We start from the raw sequence: 13,499 nt of genomic DNA on the forward strand, positions 1-13,499 counted from the left end.
CTGAAACGAGTGAATGTTACTATATGCAAATTATACCAAAATAAACCTCATTTAAAAGAAATGGGATGATGACATATTTTTAGGGAAGTATCTGACTCCAAGTGATCACTTAATGAATATTAGCTTGTGCTATTATTACTTAGGATTCTCATAAGAAATGATATTCACCTTAGATATTTTTTAAGTTTTGTTATAACACGCCAAGTACATAACTATAGGAAATCAGGTGGCAATAGCATTGTCTCTCAAATCTATACATATGGAGAACTGAATAGAAGGACATGGTGTTGAGAGTGGAGCAAAGAAGGTGGAAGTAAAAAACAAGAAAAACGTAGAACAATTAGATCATTACTTGCTTTCTCTCTGTAGCTATATGAATGATTTGTGGTTTCTCTATCACTGGATGTCTGGGAAGTGGACCTCTCTGCCACATTTTTTATACAATGGTTTCTTTTGATTGTCCGATTTAAGCTGCCTTCTAGCTCAGAGCCAGAAATCCAGGGCTTCCTTTTAAAGTGATTATAAAAGGAAAAAAGGAATGAGATACTAATATTATACTACGCTACTTATTCAGAACTTAACTGAAGTGTGTAATTGCAGTATTCTGGAATATATAATATATTCAATGCTTCTGTAATTCTAGGGTTTTGATAACTTTCAGTAAAATTAGTGTGTTTATTTGGGGATTGGTTCAGTTTAATAGACACATTAAAAAATTTATAACCCCCTTCAGTGAGAATTCACATCATTTTTTAGATAGTTTGAGACCTTTTGCTGGCTAACAACCAATTACACAGTTGGTTTACGAGTAGGAGAACAAGCAAGCCAGATACTTTCTTAGGCTCATCCAAACACTTCCTAAATTGCCTCTACCTGGCCATTGGCTACCTGTTTATTCATCATTATTTGGAAACTGGAGTTCTCTTGGGAATATTTGAACAGGGGCATAAATACTTAAACTGAGGTGTGTTTAATTATAACTATCTTTGAATTTCAGCTCTGTTAAATCACTAGATATATGACCCTGGACAAATTACTTAACAATTCTGAACTTCAATTTCCTCTCTGCAATATTGGAGGAATTACTGTACCTCCTTCTAGTGTTGTGAGGATTAAATCTTATATATCAAGTAAAGTGCTCAACAAAATGCCTACAGGTAAGAACTCAGCCAGTATTACTGAAAGTATTATTTTTTTATTTAAATAATTTGATGATGTTAGGGAAAGAAGATCTAGCTCCAAAATTTGGAGGAAAAGCAAACTTGATATGTGAATACTACTTTCCAAATTACATTCGTTTTCTCTTTCTCTTCCTGTATACTTCTTTTCATCTCACAAGGGTGAGGAATTTATGCCATTAAAATGAGTGGGCTTGGGGGGAGACAATATATATACAAAGAATACCAATAAGTTACATTTATGGAGCACTTATTCACTCCAGCCCTACTTAAGCAATTTTTGTGTGCTTAATAAATTAATCCTCACAACTCTAAGAAGCTAAGTACTATCATTATGTCCCTTTCAAAGATGAGGAGACTGAAGTTTTACACAGGTAGTTTGTTCAGATTACACAAATATAATATGACTCAAAGAGTCTTTGATTTTAGAAATGGCTTCTGGAAATAGAAAGTTAAAATTATGGTGTGTGTGTGCATAATTATTTGTTATTATTAAAATAGCACCCTGACCTTCTTCCTTCCTCCGCTGTTTTTCTTTTTCTATTATTTATGATGTGCTTATTATATTCCATGGATAGTACCAGATAGCTCCCGTATATTACCTCATTTGATAGGCATGAGTAAATGAGGTCAGAATTACTCTATTTACAGATGAGAAAACTGACACACAGAACACTGAAACTTGCCCAGGCTTATTAAGGGACAACATCAGGATTCCCACATCAGCTTGCTCGCATAGTCCGATGTTACCTGGTGTATCACTAAAGGAAGTGATTGAATTACTGTCTGACCACTGTTCTTACATACATGACATTGGAGACACAACTGGGAAAACATATTGCCAATTTCATTCATTCACAGGAAACAAAATAGCATTGTAAGATGGTGGTTAAACTGGTAGCTATGTAATTATTATTATAAATCTTATGCTCAATAATTTCTAGGCCTCAAAACAATTACCTTTCTATCAAAATGCACCACTAGAGAAGTAGATTTAAGTGTCTGGTTCTATGTCTCTGCACAATGTCACCTGTTTCTAACTCTGACTTTACCTTCCTTCTCTATTAGACTGGATTCAAATATTGCTACAGGGAGATAGACTCTCAGAGGCTTATTATCTTCCTTTCTCCAATACCCTCAAGGGTGCTGTGGAAGAAGTCCTGACACCTGCTTATTACCTCCACAGGCCTCATGTGATTGGGAACTACTGCACATTCACATACCACCACAGACACACACATACACACATGCAGACACACACTTGTGTATACATTTGCTATTCTTTTTTTCAACTGGGCAAGATAACATAAAGAAACGTTACTTCTAAAAATGACTGCAGATTTCACTTTTATCATATAAAATGAAAGAAGAAATGTCTGATAAAATGCCTTCCTGTTCCCTTGAATTTTCTGTCATTTCCACCTTGACCTAAATTCTATAATCCTTTACCACGTGACTCATCCCTGTTGATATACTGTCGAGTAGATAATTCTCTCAAAAGTGTCAAAAATATCTAGTGCCTGGTGTTTTATTTCTTTGTTCTCGTCAAGAAAAACAAAGGTCACTCTTACTTAACACCAGACCTTAGAGCTCATATTTTATAGTCTGAAGCTTCAATCAAATTTAGGTTTCATTTTAGACTTTTTACTACTTAGCTTAATAACTTTATATTACACATTTAAAAAGATATTCCTTGTTTATAAACTTCATATAATATCAATATGCTTTCTGTTATGAAATATTGAAAAAAAATGAAATAATTTAATTCTTCATACTTCCTTACCTGATTCACTTTCCTAAGTTTTTGCCATTATATTATTTTTTTCTTATTATAATATTTTAATCCTTTAGATACAGTTGAATTGTATTTAACAATCAAATATGCTTCCACCACTTTCTATTGATTTATAAAATTTAGATAAAATCTATTAACTGTATACTAAGAAAGACATACACGATTCATAAAAACTCATCACATTAATATTTTCTCTTATCTCAAGTTCCACCTTTTTTTCTGTTTTTTTTTTTTTTTTTTGGCTAGCTATCCTAATTGTGGTCATTGCACTTTCCTGGCTAAGTGTATTTCATATGAAGAAAGAATATGTGATATGGCTTTTTCCTGCCACCTTGGCCCAGTTGTCCACAGGTCAAGTTTTCACTTAGAAAAATTTTACTCTTCTTTAACAATTCTCGTTCTGCTCTAAACTCCTTGAAATGGCTGCAGAAACTATTTCACACATATGTTTACTCTTCATGGAATTTCCCAGGGCTTATGTGAGCTCCATAAAAACTTTAAGTGGTTGACAATTATAATTTTTTATTACTAAAACTATCAGTGAAATTGTTGTGACCCTAGAATACTAAAGCAGTGTATCCTTTACCAGAGAGATACTAATTAATGTTATGTTTTTGGTAAAAACATCTTTAAATTATCCGTATGTTAATATGAGCAAACTACAAAATGGCAGCGCCTTTTCCTTATGTCTCTTAATTTGAGGCACTTAAACCAAAGAAACTAAAATGACAGGACTTTGAAATAGTTTATTGTTCTTGCAGTCTAACCCAAGAACATATTGGGTTAAAAATTTTGTTTCTATTTTAGGGATTGTCACATAGTAAATGCTCAAGAATCTCAGCTGTAATTTTTATCATGACAGAAGGAATAATGGTGCTTCAAAGTAAAATGTCGTGGTGGTAGACAACATACAGATCTTCCAAGCATTTTCCTGTACTAACTGAATTATAGTTTAGTATCTTTCTCTACCAACAGAAGGGCGCTGATTTGTCATAAAGAATAAAGAAAAAACTATGCACTTCACATGGAACTGTTGAATGGGTTATCTGGATAATCACCTCCCTCTCTTTGGATCAGAGGTAGAAGCTGATCTGCGTACTGCATTAGACCCATTGATCAAGTTCTTGTTTCCAAACCTTATCACTCTATCACGTATGTTTTAGAACTTCTGAAAAAGTGTCTGGCGAGAAATTGAGTTGGTATAGAACAATAGAGACAAGAAGTGTGTCAGTGGGAAGGTTATAGAGGTGTTTCATATTTTGAACATATGTGTAGGGGCTTTTCACTTTCAGTGTTTTCACTGAAGATTAGATGGGAGAGAAATGTGATTTATACCAAGAGTTGTACATGTTACTATAACTAAAGAAAGACTCTTCGTCCACTTCATGCAACTTGGTGGGACACATTTTATCTCGGGACGCTAGAAATGATCATGACTTTCTGAATTTGCCTTCTGTGTAAAATGCAGAATTAAGTTCATTTCCCTATCTACTAGATACTGATAGATATGATTTGCCTTCCTAAACTGGGAGCAAAGTAACAGGGATTCTCTTTTTAACATGTATTACACATTTAACCTAGGCTCTTATGTTGTATGATTTAGTGATTTTCTGTGGTGGGAAAAGCAATGGGTCAGCAAATATCTGTGTCTCTACTTACAAGCAAAAGTGTAAAAGCAAACTGCAAATAATTAGTCTTAAACTAATGTATTTTTTAGCCTGGATGTAGACAAAAGTAATATATTCTTCCATCAACATTTTTTTTTATCAGGATATACGTAATGTGAAACTTTGAAGCAGAATCTAAAATGTAGAAAAGCTAAAATATTTGAATAATTCTCTCTATAAATTTCTTCTTAAAATGAAAAAACAAGTTATTGAACATAGAACTCCAAAATTCTCTATTTCTATTAGCTACATGAATTTTGAAGGTAGTATTAAATAAAACAGATAATGTCAAGAAAATAGTCTGATATTGGGTTTTGTCAAGAGCTATAAATTAATGCTATAGAAGGATAGGCATTTTTGGGTTTTTTTTTCTTAAGTAAGAAAAGTAGGCCAGTGAGAAAATGTGGAAAACAAGAACAAGAAAAACAAAACTTAAATATTTGACATATTTGGGACAAGGTATTCTTGATGGATCATTGTCTTGGCTTGTTTGCTGACCCACATAGTACCTAAGAGCAGTCAGAGAGAAAGTCTTCTGACTACAACCCCGTTTCTGAGTACTTCTCCCCAGCACTCTGGCAATGGTTAGGAAAGATTTGATTTATTCACTCAGCATTATTGTCTATTCTATCATTTTTTTCCCTGTTCAAATCATGTATTCAGTATTTCCACAAATGCAAATTTAAAATTGCAAATAGGGACTTGAAAGCACTGGCCTGGATATGGGTATATATTCTACGTAGATCCAATCTACTGGTAAGAATTACTGTTTCCACAGAAATTCAGCATAAAAATACCATAAATATAGACCTATGTTAAGAAATTCTGATACAAGACACATCTCTGTTCATAGTAAACCTGATACCAACGAATCCTGTGAAATTATGAAATTGCTGATCCAACAGAGCATTTCAATATATTTGAACATTTAGTTTTACCCAAATAATTGGAAAAATGTTCTTATTCAGGTGGGTATTTTGATGTCATTTGGATACAATCTATATTATAATATCAATTCTAAACTTTGTCAAGGCTGTGTGAAATAATAGGGTTCAGATAAAAATTATAAAATACCAGTAAATTACTAGATGCTTTGTCTAAATAAATCTGAGTGCATATATTTACAAGAATTCAGTCAATAATTCTATTTTTAAATTTTCATCTAGATAGTTAACATTAATTACTGAAACTTTAATTCAACATATTGTGTACTAGGTTTTTTGAGAGAGAGAAAATGGATGAAACAATAGTGATTTAGAACTATTTTCATTAAATTACTTTGTATATCATTTGAAATGCTATAAATAAATAAATATTTTACCTTTAAATACATGCCTTCCTGTAGACAAGTTTTTGTGTATTAATATCACTAGCAAAGATAATCCTGAAGGATGAATCTTTGGTACCTTGTGTCATAGTTTTCCTTTAATTTCAATGTGAAAAGCCAAACTTGCACTGTAATACAGGACCTGACAAGAAAAGAAAAACATGTGCAATGATTTTATTTGTGATTCTATTTCCTAAATTGCATTAGCTGCAACATAAAACCTTTTACACAAAACATCAAAAGAACTTTATTTTAACAATTAAAATTTTAATGAAATAAAGCACTCCCAGAATGAAAACTGATCATGTTTCCAACAAGCAGTCTGTGTTTATTTTATCTACCTGAAACATTTGCATCTCTAGGTTAAGTAGTTTTGCTAATCAGTTTACACCTCCAAGTAGGCTGTAGTTCCTTAAATATTTATACAGTCTTAACGTACACCATGCTGGTTTTATTAATTTTAACCCCAAAGCCTCTTCTATCAGTTACCACTTAATGACTGTATTGCTTTTCCTTTTGATCGCCTTTGTTCTTTGGTAAGATATTAAAAAAGGGGGGTGGGACATAAGGCTGAAATAGAACAGAAAGATAAAATGTCACTCTGAATGATTCACCATGCAGGACCTCACTTTTCTGACTCACCTGTCTGTTGCAGGCTAACTTCCCTGTTTTGGTTTTGTTTTATTTTTCTTAATCCAAAGTCATATGCTTTCTTTTTATCCTAAGAAAACAAAATTTTAAAAAATCTTTCTGTTTGATGGAGTTGATTTTAGGCTTGATGTAGCTTGATAAAAGCACATCAAAGTCCTTGAATCATCCTATATCTCTTGACTGATCAGTAAAAGAAAATGGTTACGCCTTTCAGGAGCTTAGTAAGATCATTCAGCCAAAAAATGTAAGATATTATCCTGGTGAAACTTACCGAATATTTTATTTTATAAAATATGCTTGTCGATAAAAATTCTATACTATTATATTTTACAAACTGGAAACTGAAAACTTCAGTTCTTCTTTCCAAAGGATATGGTTTAAAATTATATTTTGCTCATGTTATATATTTATATATATATTAGTGAGATTTCATATACCTATATGAATATATCAATTTTATTTTTCTCTTTATATTTATCTTTTATTCATCTGTCTATGCATTGTGATATGTGACATATATATGACCATTTATACAAAGTTTATATATAAGGGCTATTTAAAAATATTTCTTATATTTCTTATTTATCTATGGCAGTGGAATAACAGTCTGAAATGCAAAAAGTTACAAATGGATCAATTTGTACTGTATTTTTTTTGTACTGTATTTTTTTTTAAAGCTTGATTTATTATTCATCTTAGCTGTGCTGTTAGGAGTCACTGGTTGACATAGTTATCCAAGTTGTGAGACAATCTGGTTGCTTTCAAAATGATTTATACTCATTGTTCCTTCTGTTATCTCAGGTCCTTATAATTGTTCTAGGTTTCTTTGTTTTGGGTGGTGGTTCTATTTAGCAGGCAACCTACTGAAAATAGTGTGAAAAAAGAATTTTATAAATTATATATAAGAAACCTACATTAGGTTTAGTACTCAGTCCTAAAACTACTAAAATACTTATTTAAGTATTTACATTGCCTTTTAGAAATGAGAAAAAAAATTTCATGTTGCCATTAATATAGTTTCCAACATAAATCTTTTTAATAAATAGCGCTTAGATATAAACCTTACAGAAATATTCATATCAGTGCCTGACACATAGTAGATGCAAAAAAATATCTGATGCATATATGAATAGATCAATAAGTAAATTCCCTAATATAAGTTTTCAGTTAATCTTCATCAACTAACCACGGGGACAACTTTCACGGTTTTAATATGAGTAAACATGTTGCTAATATTTTCTCTTTAATATGTCATCCTGCAAGGATTCATGTATTGCATTTTTCTCCTATTTAAGTTGTACACCAGCCTCAATCTATTCAGCTTTCTGGTGTCACAAGGCATTCAGGACCCTTTCTAGCCTGTCCCAGATGACTTTTCTAACCCTTTCTCCCACTGTTCCTGGGCATGGGGCATGAATTCTCTTCATTCTTAAGAGAATAATCTACCAGCGCTTCCTCAAACATATCTAATTCACTTTAAACTTTACAGCTTTGTTGCTATTGAAGCCATTATGCTCTGGCTTCTTACACAAATCATACTCATTCTTTAAGTCCCAGATCAAATCCTTCCACTCCCAGGAAGCTTTCTCGACCGCTGTGGTCCCTTACTTTTCTCTGAATTCCTACCCTGTGTTATGACTCAACCATTCCTTTGTTTGGAGTTGTGATACATGCTTCTCTTCTCTCTCTGGAGGCACAGACACTGGATTTTTGTAGAAAAACGAATTCAGTATTTGTATATAAATGCTCAACACGTTTTAGTGAGTCAAAATAAGCCGATCAGTTCTGCTGGGTAATTAGCTCATAATCAGTCACATCTCTATACTTACTAAAGCAGAGTGAGGGGATATCCTGTAGAAATTGCATAGATACTACAAAGATTTGAACTTGTCATTTGAAATAGAGCAATCTTTCCCCACTGTGTCAATCCTTTCCGGCCCCACTTCCATGCCAAAGAAGATGCCTGAATTGTCTTTTTGTGTCTTCAGAATTGCAGGTAGCTGAACTCTACTTGGTCCCAACTAACCTAACATGTGTGAACAGACATCATTAAATCAGCACCAAGCCACAAGCTGCTAGGTTAGTGTAAGATTGTTTTTTTTAAACACATAAAAAATGAAAGGCAATTTGCTTTCTCTTTTTGGCTTTTACTTCTTTTTTGTTTTTGGAAAGGTAGATATCACCAATACAAGAAATGCTATTCTAGTCTGTATTTTGGTACAAAAAAATCAAGATTACATTATAAAAATTTTAGAGTACTTCTTATTTTGAAATCTGACAGTCAATTTTTTTTTTACAAGGACTTCAAGAGATGAATCATCTATTTTTATATTCTGGAATTCTGCTGTACACGGAGGACCGCATTGCTTGAAATTTCCTTCCCTCTATACATAGATATTTTTATAAAATATTCATAAGAAATTGTTGACTATAGAACTATGGCAATTCTCTTGAGTAATCCTGGGAGTTTTTCAGTCAATGAGCTCCATGCGGCTCTGGCAGCATGAGCCATGCTCCATAAATCAGACGAAAACCATTTTATGCTGCTTTTAAAATTACTGCTATCAACAAAGCCCATGAGCCTGAATTACTTAATCTATGCAGATGTTGTTAACTGCATTAATTATTTAATTCTGACAATAAAACAGCAGTTGCACTTGCCTTAATACAGACCATTCACGCTGCGAATTTTTGAAAGGACATTTAACCGTATGACCACTAGATGGGAGTAGACAACTTTTTAAGCTGCATAAAGCACAGTATGAAAATGGCAGTTGCTAAACTTAGATGTAAGGTAATTCTAGGTTACAGTATTGCATTTCTAACCAAAGCCCATGAAATACCTTTTGTTAACTAGTATAGGTTACATTAAAATTGAATTACTTTCCTGGAGAACCGAATTGATTCAAAGGAACTTTCTTCTTCATTGCTAGCGGATTCATCTTTATGATTTCATGAGGAATAAATAATATAGAAACTTTTTTCTATCCTTTTATTGACATGAAAACCAATTTTACATACCGGTTAGATAGCTACTAGTTTGATGAATTAAGTGGTCCCGTTTGAAATACGATTGTATTTTTTAATAATCATATTAACTAGAAATTAACAAAAAGGAATTGCATGGATTATTGTCACCTTTAGACTGCTGTTTAATTGATTACTTCTTGCACATGTGTTGAATATTAAGCTTTCCCAATCAGACATGTGCATAAAGCAAAATGATCTTTTTTTTTCACCAGGACATAGTGAGCCATGGTAGGTCAATGAAATTATAATTGGTTCTAATTAGCACTCTTCAAGCTGTTGATTTTTTTCTTTTTAACCTGCATCTAAATCACACAGGAAGAAAGGTAAAAACTGTCTTAGGAAATAAAAAAGATTCCCCAATACATGGCTCTTTCAACTTGAGTGAACATCTCCAAAGATTAAATTCTTGATTTTTTTTTTTTTGATAAGTCTTTTGGGTGATTTCTGAAAAAAAAAAAAATTCACTTTCAATTGAATTATTTTTTCCAAGAAAAAGCACATAAGGATGTCATTGTAATAGTCATGCTCTTTTTGTTATTGTTGTTATTATTTATAGCTACACAGGGAGTGAGGTCATTAACTTGAGGCAAATGTCACATTTTCTGCATAAGCTTTGAGCTTTCTTACTTTGCTTTGTTTCAAGAAATGCTGGAAATCTCTTATTCTAGCTCCAGTTGTCTTCACTGAGGCCTGCCACACATGTGAGATGAACACGAAACTGATTGTTCTTTGTGCAATGCAACCTGACATAAAAAATTTAGGTATCTACTTCTCTTACACATGTCAAATATTAAAAAAAACTTGCAGATGCATGGTCAGACTGTCTAATAAATTGAAATCTCTATGAATTTTTTCTATGCAGTGAGGTTCACCTCTGTTTTTAAATGTGAATGTTTCAATGTCAAAACTTTGCAAAATGTCTAAATAGATGAGAGAATTGGAGCTGTTCTTTCAGGTTTATTTTCTCTATAATGCCAATAGGCTTTTTAGCAATCACTTTTGAATCAGCATTTATTTTTTATGTAATGCATTTTACTTTATTTCAGATTTTTTCACACAGATTTCATCACAAATTTAGTTTCTAATAATGTCTTCTATGATTAAGAAATGATTCATAAATTTAATCTCTTCCTCTAGGTTTCTTCCATTTGATTCTTTAACCACAATTTTCCTATTTCAATTTTACATCACAGTTATAATTTTAATAAATTCACACCAAATCTGCAAAATAACTGTATTTGAAACAAATGGTAAGTTTTACTCCAATGTTAATATGTTTTTCTAATATTAAATATTACATGTTTTAATCGATAGAAAAGTGCTTAGGTAATATGTAAAAACCTGCTTTTATGGCAATTGTGGAAACAAATAATACTTGTAGTAACTTAAATATGTCTGTTATCCCCTTAACTTATAATAATATGTCTGCCAAAGGATGAGCAAGACAAAGGAGTCTTTGTCGTATAAAATTAAAAATGACATTTCAGAAGAAAGTTCTAATGAGATTTCAATGCCTCCAGTATTCCACCTAAGAAAGTTGAAATATGTGGCAACATTTTTTTAACAGTAAAATTAACACTATGTGTCTTCAATATATTTTTAAAGTAAACGTTTTCAGTCATACACATGATATAAAAATACATAAGCTTAGACTATCAAATATATGAGTCCATTTTTACATGGCTTTAAAAGTTTGATAAATTTATTTCAGAAAAACAAATATAACATCATGAGACAAGCTAAAAAGAACTTGTCAATTCCAAAACAGATCTGATTTAATTTGCTTGTTTAAGTGATCTTGACGACATAGTGGCTAGAGAAAGTCATAACTTACAATTTATAAACCTCAACAGAATAACCAGAAAGTGAAAGATTGCTGTTAAATGATGATTTCTCCTTCTTAGTCTTTATTTACTAAAATTAAAACAATTCTGTTTTCTTGTGAAATTCTGTTTGTGTAAATTTCCAATTTTGACATTTAAATTAACAATTTAAATTGATGAATTATTAGAGTATTAGTAAGAACTGGATTTTTTTACATTTTCCTAATCATTTTGTTGAAAGAAATTTTGTCAAAGGTCTGTATAATTGGACAGGAGGAACTATATTCTAGATTACTATTTATTTTATTATCATGTTTAGGATCTTACATGGTATTAAAATCTTTGTTGATAGAAGCATGTTTTTGGCACATATACAGCATTCTGTATTTTCCAATTAACTGATTTTTATTATTGTTCCTTAGTTGCAAATATTAATGAGGCAAATAAATATACTTTAAAACAGATGAACATTTATAGAATATATATTTTAATTTCTATACAGTCTTTCTGCATTTACATAAAAATTGAGATGTCTTAATAGAAACCCTCTATCTCTCCCCATGTGTTCTAATTCATAGCCCTGTAGTCAATCATCAATACAGCAGAAAACACCAAGTTGACCCTGCTGGGGACAATTGAGCCAGGCTACACAGAATTTGGCTCTAGGTTTTGTTATTTTCAAAAATGTCCAAAATGTTTAGAAAAATGTACAAATCCTGGAGACAGCAAGCCATCTTCAGTTTAAGTATGTAAGTTGCAAATGCAGCCAAGTAATACATGTATGTACAAAATATAAGGAAAAAAGAAACCAGATATGAGAGCTTGCTAAATTTTTGCTTATAATTTATTTACATTTTGTTTTCTTGAAATAAAGCTAAATATGTTATTGCCTGGGAACAGACCAAATACTTACTCCACAGGCAGGAGATTTCGCTCCACCCTTTACCTGCTGTGAATCCATCTGCCATCTCCTTAATCTTCTGAATACCTCAGTTTCTCCATTTATCAAGTGACAAGAGAACACCACCTGCCCTCTATGTCACTTTTATTTTAAATTACAGAAATGTTAAAATTAATGAAATCAGTTTTGCAAAAACACACTGAGACCTGAGGACAAGGAGAGGGTAATGACCTGAGGAAATCTGACATGATGATAGCAAAGAAAATGCCTTTTAACAAAGATACTACAAATATTTGCAAGAGGTTAACAGAACAACCAATGTGTGTTCAAAGAAAGCAGTATTTTAGAGTATCTGACTTTTCTTCATGTAAACCTAGAGCTTTGGGTTTGACAGTTAATGCTGTCTGAGGATTATACAACATCAATAACTAAATAGCTTAATTGCTATAAATATTTTTGGCTAAAGCTTAAAATGAATCGGTTTACTTTCATTTAAATTATTAGCAAAATTGTATGTTATGAAGAGGTAGAATAAACATTGTCTTTTGCTTTTGCTGTTGGTGGTGGCGGTAGCAGATGTTATATTCTATTTTGCCATTTGTGTTTAATGATAGTTACAATATATATATTTAGGAAATTGCATATAGCTAAAAGCTGATCTACTAGTAGGAATCTAGGATTCCTATTGGGCATTTTAAAAATTAGGAAATTTATTTATACTTAGATTTTTCTAAATGGAGTATATGAACAAAAACGTAGTGCAGCTGTAACTATTGAAATTGACAACTTCAATTAATGTAAAACATCAAATATACATAGACACAAATAATATCACATAAGGAAAAGATATATATATACATTGGTCTCACCAACCATTTCAGTTTATCCAGTTAAGATATAATCTCAAGTCCTATTCTATTAAACAAACAATAAGTAGGAAAAGAGATTGTCCCTTGTTTCAAAAAATGAAATATACATGTAATTTTCATAGCTCAATAATTTAAATATATAAATGCATATTATGTAGTATATTATATTGTATAGTCACAATAAATATATCTCACAGAAAAATCGTATTCAGATTACGTAGTTGAGTGTGAATGAGAGCATGGAAAACATTACAAAAG

The sequence above is a fragment of the Mesoplodon densirostris genome, chromosome 12, assembly GCF_025265405.1.
Source record: "Mesoplodon densirostris isolate mMesDen1 chromosome 12, mMesDen1 primary haplotype, whole genome shotgun sequence".
NCBI classification, from domain to species: Eukaryota; Metazoa; Chordata; class Mammalia; order Artiodactyla; family Ziphiidae; genus Mesoplodon; species Mesoplodon densirostris.